Source organism: Passer domesticus, chromosome 4, assembly GCF_036417665.1.
Source record: "Passer domesticus isolate bPasDom1 chromosome 4, bPasDom1.hap1, whole genome shotgun sequence".
Taxonomy (NCBI): Eukaryota; Metazoa; Chordata; class Aves; order Passeriformes; family Passeridae; genus Passer; species Passer domesticus.
In genome coordinates this window covers 57,833,825-57,847,885 of record NC_087477.1, presented here as the reverse complement: position 1 = coordinate 57,847,885, position 14,061 = coordinate 57,833,825, and the positions used below count along the sequence as shown (strand labels likewise).

The 14,061-nt window shown below is 39.6% G+C and overlaps 1 protein-coding gene across 1 annotated transcript in view; it reads right to left on the bottom strand.

Moving 5' to 3' along the window:
- Positions 1-14,061, bottom strand: part of SCFD2 (sec1 family domain containing 2) — a 187,369-nt gene that overhangs the window by 38,909 nt on the left and 134,399 nt on the right. The gene's annotated exons all lie outside the window — the stretch shown is intronic.

The following is a 14,061-nucleotide window of genomic DNA, read 5'->3' as shown; positions in this document are numbered from 1 at the left end:
AGACTGCATTGAGGACTGAAAGCAACTGCCTGACTGGATACAAAGCTTGTGGTGATTTCCAGTTGTTCCCCAATCTTTCATCTCTCCCTTCTCAAGTTTAACCAGGGTCATCTGAAAGATGCTGCATAAGGGCTGCCCTGGGAACCACACACATTTCCTGATATCTCAGGGAATAATGTCAGATTTATCATGCTCAGAACTGCAGCTCTCTAGTGAGAAATACACATGACAATAAAGCCTCTTGGGCTGCTCTTGCAAATTACATTTGTCATTAAAAAGCTTTTTTGGTATTCTCGGGCAAAGACTAAAAGCTGCCCAGGGTCTGTTGTTGCATACCCTCCAGTCCTGCAAGTGACAGAAATTAATGTGTGGAGTCTCCAAGCCCATATTCTTTTTAATAACTTCTTTGGGTTAATGGCAGTGAGAATTCAGAGGATTCTTCTAAAATGCAGATTTTGTATTTACTTCCGGCCAAAATATACTGGTTTTTAACTACAGAAAAACTAATCTGTATTAGCAATTCCTCTCTGGAGGAAGAAAGTCACAGTTTTTGTCAGCTGAGGACTGAAATGCCCCAAGTGCCTTCGATTTCCCCACTTCTTTCCTAATGAGCACACTGACCTCTGCTGTCTTGTGAAAGAGCCTGTTTGGAAATGCAGCAAGGAGAACTTCCCCGCCTTCCTCCTCTTGATCTGTTCCCTGCCTTACCCACTGAATGAACTTACTGCTTCTTATTGTTCTTCATGAAAAAGGAAGAGAGAATCCTTCTGGATGTCTGTCTGTCTCAGCAGTGGAAAATCTTGGAAATTCTGCTCTGGGTGGGCATCACCAGCACGTCCCAGAGGTGCTTTTGTTGTCCTTTGCTTTTTTTCAAAGAGTGAAGTGTTGATCTGAAGGCTCCCTAAGTAAAGCAATGATTCACTTACTCTCCTCTAAGATACAGGGATTTTTTAAATCAACTTCAACCATGTCAACAGCTTCTCACAGCAGAAGAAGAACTGGTATCCATTTAAATCCATTCTGGGAATCATAAACAGCTTGTTGACAGAGGTCACATCCACAGGGGAGCTCACAGTTGATTAGTTCTCCTTCACAGAGCTTTTGCAGGCAGTGCGACTGGCGCTCCAGGAGAGGATTTAAGACAGGGATGTGCTGAACTAACCAGAAACAATTTTAAAAAATTGTGTTGTGTCTGCCAAGATGCCTAAATAAATGGGAAATGAAAATAGCCATGAATTTTGAAGTCTGCTACTTTTGCTGCATGCTGTATGTCTGCATTTTTGATGTATCAGCCTTTGTTCCCTATGCTGTGCCACACTGAATTCACAGCTTCTAGCTCAGTAAAAATACTTCTTAAATAATGTGACCTTTTATTATCTCTGGAGTCATCAGAGACAGGTATTTCTAGATAAAAGTAGCATGCAAAAGTCCTTTAGATTCTCGTAATTCTGTCAAAATGGAATACTTTTTATCCAATTTCTCCTCAAAAAGTGTATGTGCTTAGAAGGAAGGAGAAAAATATTCCATCTGCTTCTGGGAACAGAGAAGAGAAATTTTAAATATTTTCAGCAGCTCTTTTGCTTATCGGTGCTCTAACACCTAAAAGTAGCTGGGAAGCTTAAATCCAGGTTTGAGATTAGGTAGGTATATATTTTACTGTGTCTGTTTAACATCCATTTGGATATGGCCAAGTCTTAAGTGTTTTTAAAGCACACAGCTGTACCTTATGAATAATGGCACCTGAAACTTAGGAGCAGCTTGGAGGATCCCAGAACTGTGAAGCTCAAATCACTGCACCCAGCTCCCACCTGGGGGTATCTCCCCTGTTTATGCACAGCCCAGGCCAACCGAGGCAGGAAGCAATGACATGGCCTGCCCCAGAGCTCACAGAAATTCACAGCAGTCCTCTGAGAAGATGCAGCTCTCATGCCTGTGCTGCAGGCTGATGGCTCCTCAGCTTCCCATCCCTTTGGGAGCTGCCCTGCTGGGATGGGACCTTCCTTGGACCAGAAGAATTTATACTCCCGTGGCTGCCTTCTGCCAGGTCGAGCAAGGGGGAAACATGGACAGCAAAGCCACAGTCTTGAGTGAAAGGGGTTCATTTCCTGCAGATTTTGTAAGGAATGGAAGGAAGCATTTTAAATATCAGCAAGGGAAGTGCAATTTCTTCCTGTACCAACAAAGGGTGCAGAGGAGATGAGTGACTTCTCCTGACAGGTCCCAATTCCATTCCTGCTGAAGCAGAGACAGTGTTGTCCTGTCTCTGCTCTTTCCAGTGGCATTGCTAGGCATAGTGGCACACAACATGCTCCAAGACCTCCTGCTCTGCTCAGGGAAGGCTCTACTTATCCCAAAAGGCAATTGGAAAATTTAAAAAAAAAGAAATAAAAAGAAGACTGACTAATTGAGCCCAGCTCAGGAGATAGATATGTGAATTATTACAGTTCTGACCCCCATAGCAACACAAATCCTAGGATGTGCCAAGAACAAATTGGGCTGTCTGCAGCTGGGACTTCTCCCCAGAAAAAAGCCTTTTTTCTAGATATAAGAAACAAGCAGCTTTGCCAGTGCTGGAGAACACAGAGATAAAGAGTCCCTCCTGGACGTCTCATTTGGAAAATTCAAGGCTTTAACATAATGAAGATAGTGTTGTTGTTGGTTTTGTTTGTTTGGTTTTTTTTTCTTGTTTGTTAGTTTGTTTTGTCTTTTGGCAGGGGGAAGTTAAATTAACTACACAGCAAAAATAACAAACTGAAATTCCATTAAGTTCATGGCCTTCCATTTCCATCACTACGTATCAAATACACGCTCCTGGGGTTCCACAATGCTTTCAAGCAAGAGGTGCTCCTACCTCCACTGCACCCAGGTGCTCGTGGGCTCTGGCTGAAGTCAGCAATTTTAACATCACTCTCAAGTATCCTGCTAATTTTCCAGTCTCATTTTGTCTGCCAGACACAACTTTCCTTTCTCTTTCCAGAGCAAAATGAGATATGTGTAAACAAAGAATGTGGGATTTGAGTTTCGCTTCCAAAAGCAGCTCTTCAGCAGAATGAATGAGAGGTAAAACATTAAACCCCAGGAGCCACTGGAGTCCCAAATCTGCTTGGACATCCCTTAGAAGGAAACTGAAATAAGTTCTTCAAATTATACTTTTCTGTATACTGCTAATCAAAGAACTTAGCTTCAGCGTAGAATTAATTTGAGCCAAAGTAAAATTTCAGCCAGACTTGCAACCATAAAGAAAAATATTAGTTCAAAAGTTATAGTACTTTTTAACTGGCATGATTTGTGTCAAGCTGTAACGAAGGGGCAAAATGTTTAGTTTTCCCAAGTTAATCTCTCTGTGCTGCTACACAGGCACATTGTTGATCCTTGGATTAATTTGTGGTGCCCCAGTATAATTTTGTAGAATGGCTGTTCTCGAGCAAGCTGTGCTGGGGAAGTTCACTTGAGCAGAGGTGATTCACGTTAAATCAGCTGTCAAAATAAACCCGAAGAAATCTGAGAGTAGTGGTGCAATTTCCTAATATTATCTTCCTCACTCATGTTTCATTCACCCCTGGGACTGTAACTGAGTTGCTACTCGGTGTAAACCCTTTGCTCTACAGTCCAAAATGGAGAGAAGTGGCAAAGTCAATCTGTAATATCACACTTCAGTGTGCCTGGAGAAACTGAAGCACAATCACATTGAATATCTGTGACTATTTTTGGTACCCAGCTTGTGGGTTTTTTAAAAAGTCCTAATTAGTAACCAGTTGGTAACCTGTAAGTGAATTTTCCATAGTGACCTGTGGCCATTCAGTTTATGTACAAGTCTTGGGTGATGGCTGTAGATAAAATGCAAGAATATTATCCAGAAGGTCTCAGCCAAAGACAGGCGATTGCTGGCACCTTCCTTACTCTACTCACTGAGCACTAACATGTCAGAGTTAATTCTGCAAAAGCCACTCTTCTCTCCAGCAGGACTGATCAGACACTGGTTTATTGGCTCCCTTGTCTGTTACAGAGCACTACATCTCCAAAGCAGAGCAATGTCAATAGAAACTGCTCGAGTCTGAATGCAATCAGATTTTCTTTCATTAGTATTTATGTTTTAGCACCTGATGAAGAAAATTTTTGAAGAGAGTTTGATTACGAGATAATAGTTTATTTAAAAAATTGTTGTATACTTTGGAGAAACGCTCACTTAAAGAGTAACTTTGTCAAAAATGAAATACAAAAAATATAAATTACTGAATCTGACAGTACCGATGAACCTAAGGAACACAAAAATTATGCGATTGTTTAGCACAGTGAGAAATAAGCTTGGAGAATGGACTTTCTTCCACTCAGTATACAAAGGATATCACTGTTTTAAGCCTTCCACTTTACCCCTGAAATAGGCAGTCTTTGACTACAGATAAATGGTATCCTTCATTAAACTATCTGTTCCTCCAAATTCTCTGCAGCCAAATAAACAATTTTGCTTAATGCTGGCAGGGAGAATCATCTACATAATTTGATTCATCTGAGTTATTCAGTGATCTCTGAACTAGCAAAAAATTGGGGGAAAAGGCTTCAAAAATCCATTGCAATTTAAATTTTGAATTCTTTCAATTGGCTTTGGCACACCTAAGGTTCATGTTTCCAGCCTCTTTCCCCAGCCACAAGAGATACCAACTTATTTATCTTCTCAGGTAGTAGCTTAAACACAGCTGCTGGAGTTTGAAGTGGAAGACCAAAACCTGTCAGTCATGGACATGGGGTGAGTGGAAGAGTTATGATCAAGGGAAGAATTATAACTGACACTGACCCTGCTACTACTAAATGGCATCAGGCTCATTTCTTCCAACAACCTGGACCTGAGAAAGGCTGATTGAATTGGTCTTATTTCCATGCCCAGAATCCTTAACCAAATGAATACTTCCCACATCCTTCTTGTGTTTCTAACCCTATTTTGACAAAGCTATGAGGTGGATATCAGAGCACCGGGCTGTTTCTGCTCACTGAAGATTGCTCCAGCAGCTGAATGATATTTGTGTCCACACATGCCCTTGATTCACACTTGCACTGAAGCAAAACCACCTTGCAGTTCCTGTTGTGCACTGTGCAGAGTTCCACAAGTCACAGCCAATGAGTCCTTCTGATACACTCAAGCAAAAACACCCCCAAGACTTTTACAGTAAGTAAGATGATCTCTTTCCTCTGAGAGTGGCATGTCTGCAGATATTCAATTCCACCCAATAAATGGAAACCATATGAACATAAGGCAAAGAAAAGTGCAGCTAGTTTTCACTGCACCCTTTCCAACAAACACCTCTCCAATCTTTCCACGGGGAAAGCTTCTTCTGTAGTTGTCAGACCTGTTCATGGCTTGGGATAGTGCCAGTACAGATGTGGCCTATTTTGTAGGTCCCTGAACAGTTGTCAAATCTCTCTTTTACTCTGTCCTTTTTTCCCTGGTTTCTCTACCTTGCATATTTATTTTCCTTCTCAGACTTTCCTAAAGGTTTAATTTTCTCTCTGTGAATTTTGCCAGGTCTCCCAGTGCTGGTTCCTAATCAAGTTTAAGGTATCTGAGCTCTTCCATTTCAGAGAATGCCAATCACTGTTGTCATGGCTCTTTAGGGAAACCACGCAATTCCAAGAGGCCGAAACCCAACCAGAGTCCAATACCAGCCTTCTAATGCCTAAACTGCAAATACCCAAAAAATGACCTCCTAGCCTTGAGAGATGTGCCTCTGATCACTCACACAATAGTGAGAGCAGGAAAGAGGTAGAGAGCTCCTTTTCCAATGGCTGACCCAGCAAAAGGTGCCCTGCAGTACAGCGACTGCAGTACATCTCCTCACCTGCAGAGCTGTTAACATAAATACAGTGGGAGATGCCATGCCTGGAGCTCAGACTTCAACTGTTTGCACACAGGTCCACAATGTTTTGAAATGTAAATCATTCCCAAACAGCTGTAAATTACTGACTTAGGAAAGCTGGGATGTTGCACCAAAGGAAGCACTGTGCTCTACATAACCTATGTTCTTTAATCCTCTACAGAAAGCAGACAGCTAGCTCTTTGTTGCTACCTAGTACAACTGCACTTATGCTATTAGCTAAATTTCAGCTGCTCTTACAACTTCATCTGGCAAGAAGCACAGCCACATTTCTGGAATTGCTCTTATCTGTACAGTGCGAACCTGCCTTCACCAAAAGGCGCTGGTGACTGAGTGAGTTGGGCACTGCCCAGGGACTGGAGAAGAAACATGCCTGTCCTATCAAGCTCACTTACCCAGGCAGAGATGCCCTTTAAATAAGAAATCTGTAGGCAGTTGTCTTTCTCAATTTGCATGGTTGTCATCTTTCCTGTTGTGTTTTCATTTGCTTGTCCCTACCAGACAAAAGACCTGCTCTCCCTTCTCCTGAAGTCAGTGGGAATTCTGCCATCAATTCCAGCGGTAGCTGGACTGGGGCCAAAATGTTAGCCACTCCACTTCCCCTTAAGTCATTCACAAACAATACTTCTTTGATTGCACACCGAGCCTGAGGGGTCTCAGTTATCTTCTAACCCTCTCCTTTATATCTCCAGTATCTATGGATTCCATAGTGTAAGCAGGAACTGTTTGAATAGAAGGGCCTTAATCATCAAAAGTACTTTTCTTTCTCAGCTGTGTTTTTTCTCAAAGGGAGTTTGTTGCTAATTCCTTTGGGAATGAGATGGGGGAAAATGAAAAGGAAATGACACCACTTTAAAGAGAAGCTAAACCAAAGAAACCCCCAGAAAGATACTTTCTGTCATTTGAGTACTAATGTACCTATGATCAAATTCACCAGGAGAAAAAACATCCTGGTCACATTGGAAATGGCAATTTTTAAAATTATACAAAGATGATACAAGCCACAAGGGTAACCTTGGCTAGATTTTCATGGTGGTTTGCAATAGAGGGCAGTGAATAAGAAGAAAAGGGAACCCTATTTATTTAGGTAACTGCACAGCATAACAAGTCACAAATAGCTTCAATTGATTCTGAGTATTTTCTTAGACTTCTAAACAGTAATTGTGTTGTCCTTTAATTAGACACTGTGATTGCTATACTCTTCAATAAAAAGAAGGTTTACCTAGATATTTAGTTTTTAGCCACAGAGGGAAACCCCACACTATGTATGGTTATGCCTTACAGATGGCACTTGGTAAAGCACGAAATGGCAACAGGAAACAGTCTGACTCAGAAGACTAACACAGGATTCTGTCCAAACTGAATTTTACAAAAAATATTCTTGCAACTGTAGAACTTTGGTGCTGAGGTTAGTATTATTTATAAAAACACAAAGGAAAATTGATTTTGGAGCTTTACTCCAATTTAGATATACAGCAGATTTCCTATACTTCAGATGAAATATATTATTCACTGGCAAATAGGACAGATGAGAATTTGGTTTTGCAAAATGTGCATGAAGTGAGGGTGATATGACAGTTGCACTAAGCAATATTATGGCTCTCCAAAAGGCTGTGCATTACAAGAGAGGAAAAAGTACTATCAGAAAGAGTCACTGTATTTTACTCTTCCACCAACAGTAGGTGAATAAATTAATAGATTCAATATAAAATCAATTAACAAATAAATTCAATATAAAATAAACATGCAATATGACTAGGTTGTCTGTTTGAATTAAAAAGCCTGAGTACTGCAATGCATCATATTTTATTGGTTTTCTCTGATTAAATATTCTTAGAGTGACTTCTATGGCTATGCTGATTTGGGCCCGTAGTATTTTGTTGACGGATTTTGTACATGACATAATATTTGGGCTACTCTATGAAATCATGAATGAATAATGTCAAGATACTAATTCTTTATGTCACACAAACAGGTCTTATTAGATATATGCTAAACTGCTAAAATGGTGGCCTTTACAACATGCTTCAACAAGAAGGAGGCAAAGAATGATAACTGGCAAAGGAAGATCTAAATTAAGAAGGACCAGCAAGTTATATTTCTATCTGGCACAAAAAGTTAGGGATTTAACTTTCACATCATAGGAATGTTTTAGGAAAACCATCAGCACATCCAACCTGACTCTTGTAAGACTCCACTGTGATATGTAGAATTGGAAGGGAATGGTGTAAAGAAAAAAAAAGCAATCCAGGCTCTATAAAGGACTGTGAGAGAAAATAACTGTCTACACAGAGATGGTTGAGGCTAAACAAGCACATCTAGCAGCTGGACTTTTTTTCCCAATATTCACTTTGTTACCATAAAAAAAACAATCTCTTTTAAGTAATTCCTCAGAAAGGTTGTGGGATCTTTCTCTTCCTGTTTGGCATTCACTGAAACAGAGCCATTGAGGGGATTTTTATATCACTGGTCTCCCTAGGACGGGGAGTGGTAAACATGGATGAGTGCAAGCTGACTTGTTCGATGTATCTGCATAAGACTGTGAATGCCCAAAGAGCACATCAAATCCTAGGTGCAGTCATGTGGTGACACTGCAACACATCTCAGGTGGGCTTTCTACACTGGGCTAAAATACAGTGCACTGCAGGAAAGGTTCTGGACTATGGGAAGAAAACCCATGTTCGAATCAGCTGTGTGCCAATACTGCATATTTGGTGGTGGGATGGGGCTTGCTTGTGATCACTCACAGCCAGGAAGGTTGCATTCATTCATCCTTCACCTCTGCAGGAGCAGTTGAGCAATGCAGGTATGTGGCTGTGTGGTTTGCACACAGTCACATGGAACAGCAGATTAGTGGGTTGCACAAATCCAGCTCCTGACTCTAATCCCGGTGGTGCTGTTAACCACACCCTCGTGCAAGCCTATTGGCTTGTCTCTGAATTTAGATCTCTGGGAGAAAGAAAAGGCTTTCACAGAGGCTCTGTGTGCTCTACCCAGCTTAGATTTTTACTGCACATTTTAAAATATCACACACCTGATTGGCCTTCTGCCAGATCTTTTTCATGTGAGTTGAAGGAAAAAAGGCCCCAGGTTTGATCTGTGCTCATTCACAGCCGTTTTAAACTAATGACAGAGGTGTAAGGGGACCTGGGAACTAAGCATAAGAGTCACATTCAACATGTGATCCCTTCAGGCACACTTCCAAACACACCACCACCTTTTACTGCTTCTTAGCAAGACTTATGACTAATGAGGTGGGTTTGTTACTAGAAAGCACTTCTTTCCTTAGGAGTTTTAAAATAGATCAGTATCTGAATAAGGAAGTATGTAAATTTGGTTTATTTAATAATTATGAAAGCTGAGCTTTGAATGATCCTGAATAAAGGCAGGCAGATTGCAGGCTGTAGCTACAGGACTTTCAAAATAGCAATGACTAGAATCATTAGCCCTGCAGAAACCCAGCACTGCTATTTATGCTGTGTAACAATTAATTTATTAAAGAGATTACAGCAATAAAATTTGTCTGCTTGTTTATTCAATGTTTATCCATTTCTTTTCAAAGGTGAAAATATTATGTTTTGCTTTCCAAACAGCCCATGTAAATTATTTATTAGATATTATATGTTATATCCATGTTATGTGTTATATTATAAATGTACTGCATGACCAAGGATTTGAGACATGCTACTGTACAGGATGCTGTTGCAGTACATGCAAAGGCTGATTTCAGATGTCAAAATATGATCAGGCCATCTTTTAGTCCAACAGGATTTTTTTTTTCCACATCCATATTTCATTTTGATTCCTAACCACTGGAGTAAGCCACATGTCAATGTGCACACTATCGTTCACATTCCTCCACACTTCCCTCCTTCAAACTGAATAAACCAGTGTGCCAGACTTACTATTAGGAAAAATCCCCATGTAGCTATGTGATTAATTAATTAAGGCCTAACATGATTTGGGCCTCTGGGAACAGTATTACAATCAATCCTGCAAGAATCCTGTGCATATGGATGGTGGAATTGCAGATGTCAAAAATTCATTTCCTTTGTAGTCATTCAATTGAATCTTGGGGAAGCACTCTTTAGTATGTTAAAGACAATATTCAAATGGAAAGTTATCATCTAGCTCTAGAACCCTCTGTGATAAACAGTATATAAATTAACTCAAGTATTTACATTGCACTTCTGCAGAAGTTAACATTTCTGTCCTAAGGCTCCATTTATACTGGCTATAGTTCAGACTTTGAAGACCAAAACAGCTTCATGAAAAAAAAAAGGTATAAAATTACCATTATGTTTCTAGAAGGAAAACATGTCCTTACATTCAACAGGAAGATATTTTACTGAAGCCCCAAATGCTTGTCTGTTGTTTTAGAATTAGAAATATTTTATGATTACTCACATATAAATTTTTGTAAGATGGACAATGGAAGACATGAAAAATGGGCTATAATTTCACATTTCTCCTTTGATACTTAGGACAACTTAATTTCTTTTATTGAAACACTATTACAAGCTACACTTGCTGTAAAATCTTCATACTACATCCCTTGTGCACCTTATGAATTTCACTACAACTTCACTTAAAACAACAACAAAAAAATCTGATTCTTTTCATAATAATAGCAAAAAGTTCCAGCTTTCCACAGCTGCAGAAGTTTGCTGTCCCTAGAGATTTGTCATGGTACAGCTCTTGCTTCCAATCAAAACAGTGACATAGTGGTCATGATTTACAGCTTGCAGGGGCTTTATTAGGGGATAGCACACTACTGAGCAAATATTAAAAAACTTTCAATGTGCAGCAGGATTTTAATCTTCACACCCCCATAAAACATTTAAAAAAGAAAATTCCTGCCCAAAAGCAAAGGGAAATAGGAGCTGCTGTTTAAGACGTGTCTTTTTCTGTTGTTAGGTTTCAACAGAAAAGATCACCCATAAATGAGACTGGCTCTTTAAACAACTTCATCCTTATGATTTTAAATGATAAACATCTGCACTGTTAACAGTAACAGAAAGGCAAAACTTGCATGATAACAGGGAAGAATAATTACAAGGCTTAGCTTCAGACTAAAAATGACTCTCAGGTAAAATCGGCAGTTTTCCTTATAGAAGTATTAAGAAATAAATAGCGAGAAGAAAAATTAAAAACATGATAATTTATTTTAAAAGAGAGTGAGTTCATATATGAAAGGAACACTTGTATTTTTGTGCTCAAGCAAAATGTCTTGATTAGTATCTAGAATAAATATTACTAGGTGATGGCTTTTTGTTGTTCACATTAAATCTGCATAATCAGAATGGAAATGGTAACTGTGCATAAAAAATTCCAGAATTTTTATTTTCTGTTAAAACAAGGCTTAAAACAGCCCGCAGAACAACATAAAATTACATTTAGTGTGCTGATGGTTTTTTAAAATTTATCTGCCAAGCTGTATTCTTTCTAGCTTAGCTTCTACTCAAATCTAGCAACTTCATTTTGAGAAAGTTAAATCTATTGCACAGGATTTGAGTAGTGATAGAGTGATCTCAGTTTTCTCCAATAACATAGTATATTAGATGACTGCAAAGAGCATGTATTCTAACTGCTAGCTATTTCTATCATTTTATTATATACTTTTGACTGTGAGGTGGAATGAGACACCAGCAGTTTAACGTCTGTATTTCTGAAAATGCCTGGCTTCACATGCATGGTGATTTTTGGTTTTCTGTATAAAATGCTGGCAGCTATGAAAAAAAAGAAAACCACAATGGTGCTGTGTGGATTCACCACTTGACAAGAGATCTTAAGCCACAAATACAAATGGTACATGAAAATTTATGAGTTAAGGGGTCTGACTATTTGCAAATGAAATATTTGCAAATGTTGCTATTTTTCTTTCTGCAACTGTAGGGATATATCTGGTAGAATACAGGGAAAAAAAAGCCATGTTCAAACCCTTAGCTGCAATGCTAATTCTGAAGATATAGCTTAAAACTATCATTATCACATATGTTACTTATTAAGTAAAAAGCCTGAAGCTATTTGTCTATCTACATTTAATCTGATAGTCTATTTTTCCTCCCAATAAACTAGTTTTTAACAGTCAGATTTTCCAGTATTTTTGTTCTCTGATAGCAGAATTCAGGTTTGCAGAATTGTTTAATTTTCTGCGATTTGAAGCCTTTAGTGAAGAAGCTGTTTACTTCCAACATGGTTATACAGTGAAAATGCATCTGCATTTATGGAGTTAATAGTCCTCTTATTAATTTTACTCTGCCCCCTTTTTTTTTTTTTAATAGAAACCTAATGAAAACCATGTTTATGTGCTCAAAGGCACAGAGGAAATTCATTACTCTGAGGAATAACACACTCCACAAGTGAAATGAAAGTAATCTTATTTATGACAGGAAGGGGCCTTCACTAGACTCAACTCCACCACACTTGGACTGATACTGGCTGCATAAAAGAAGCTGCAAATTCAGGAACTGGTTTCAAATGTAAGCCTCATCTCAGCAATAAACACATTTGCAGTTTAGTCTTGCAAACATTTAAAATCTACTGAAGGGGAGGTACCCAGTTATTATATTTACTACAAACATGTGACAAAAAGAATGCAACAATTACAAGAAAAGCAGGGATATATATGGCCTCCCATTCCGGATGCTTTCCTTTCACTTCGAAATGAGCCTCCCAATGTTCCCTGGTCAGCATGCACCACAACACGCACCCACCCAAGCCTGCTTGCTCATCAGGTCTGGCCCTTTGCTTTGGGTTCAGCAGCGGTGTTGCAGCAATTGAAACCCCCAAGTGCAACCATGCACTTGGTTATGGGGAGAAGAGAAGCTCACAAATACACTCGCCTGGAGAATCCTCGAGGAGTGGGAGGTGGAGGACTGTGGGGAAGGACAGCTGGGGCAGGGCTGAAGCCTCAGCTTGCTAAAGGGCTCGATGCCCAGAGGTGCTCGAGGTAACCTGCACAGCCAGGTAATGGCCCAAGCAGAAAAGGGAAATCAGAAATGCCGAAAATGATTTACTGTCCATCCACCCAGCCCTGTACATGTGTGCGCCTGAGCAGCTGGCATCCATGTGCATGTATGCATATGTGTCTGAATTTGAAAGAAAAAGAAAAACCTTCCTGCAAAAAGGGAAGATAACGAGAAAATGCCCGACAAGTTATTGCTACATCTATGTTGGGGTGAGATCGCATCTTTTTCTTGAACAAAATCAAATCAAAAAAGAGGAATGTTTCTTAGCACTGTGAAAGTCAAACCCTATGTTCATCCCATTTCTAGAGACTTCAAAAGAGAGCTTTCATTAATGGAAAGTTGTGATGTACAGCAAGCTGGATGGCTCCACATGCGTTTGCAATTTCTGTATCTAAACCCACATGTTTTACATTCCTTGGGTTTCTTCCCCGAATTGCCTTGAGTTACAAAGGGGCAGGCGTGAGGAAGGAGCTGCCGTGCCGAGGCTGCCAGGCGGCAATAAGCGCAGTGCCCACAAGAAGGCACTGTGTGTTAACAAATGGGAACATGCCGGAATTTCTACAGGGAATTGACTTTTTAGTTCCCGCCGGCGCTGAAGACCCAGCACAAGATGTGTGGATTTCTCCAGCGTCATGAAGGGCAGCTGCCTTTGTCTGCCTGCAGATGTTTGGCCAGTTGCAGTTTGGATGCTTGACCAGTGAGTGAGATAGCCCTTCAGCCTTGCACAAGGAATTATCTGATATTCTTGTACATCTTCTCCCAGAAAGAAACTTAGAACACTAAAACAAGCTTGACGAATTTGAAGATTTAGTTACAGAAAAACATATTTAGCTCTTCCTTTGTTATATTGTTTTTGCAATTACAGTATGTTTGCATTGTATAGGCACTTCACTTTTTCCTCCTGTGATCTAAATTTTCCCTCTGCTTCATGCCACAACAAAGCAATTAATCCTTTGTTTGCAACATTAGTCAGTTGTCATGGAAATTAATATGATTTCACAAATTCAACAGTATGAGCATTTTTGGATCACATATTAAGAGAATAGGGTGTCATAGACAGACCATGTATTTTAGAAATAGCTTGGTATGCAGTGAGTGCAACAGAAAAAGGATATTTGGGAAGAATATAAAACTTTTGAAACACAAAAAAAGCCCAAAGTCTTGCCTTGGTCTAAAATATATTAGCATTTCTCCCAAAAAGAAAGTTGTACTTTAGATCTTGA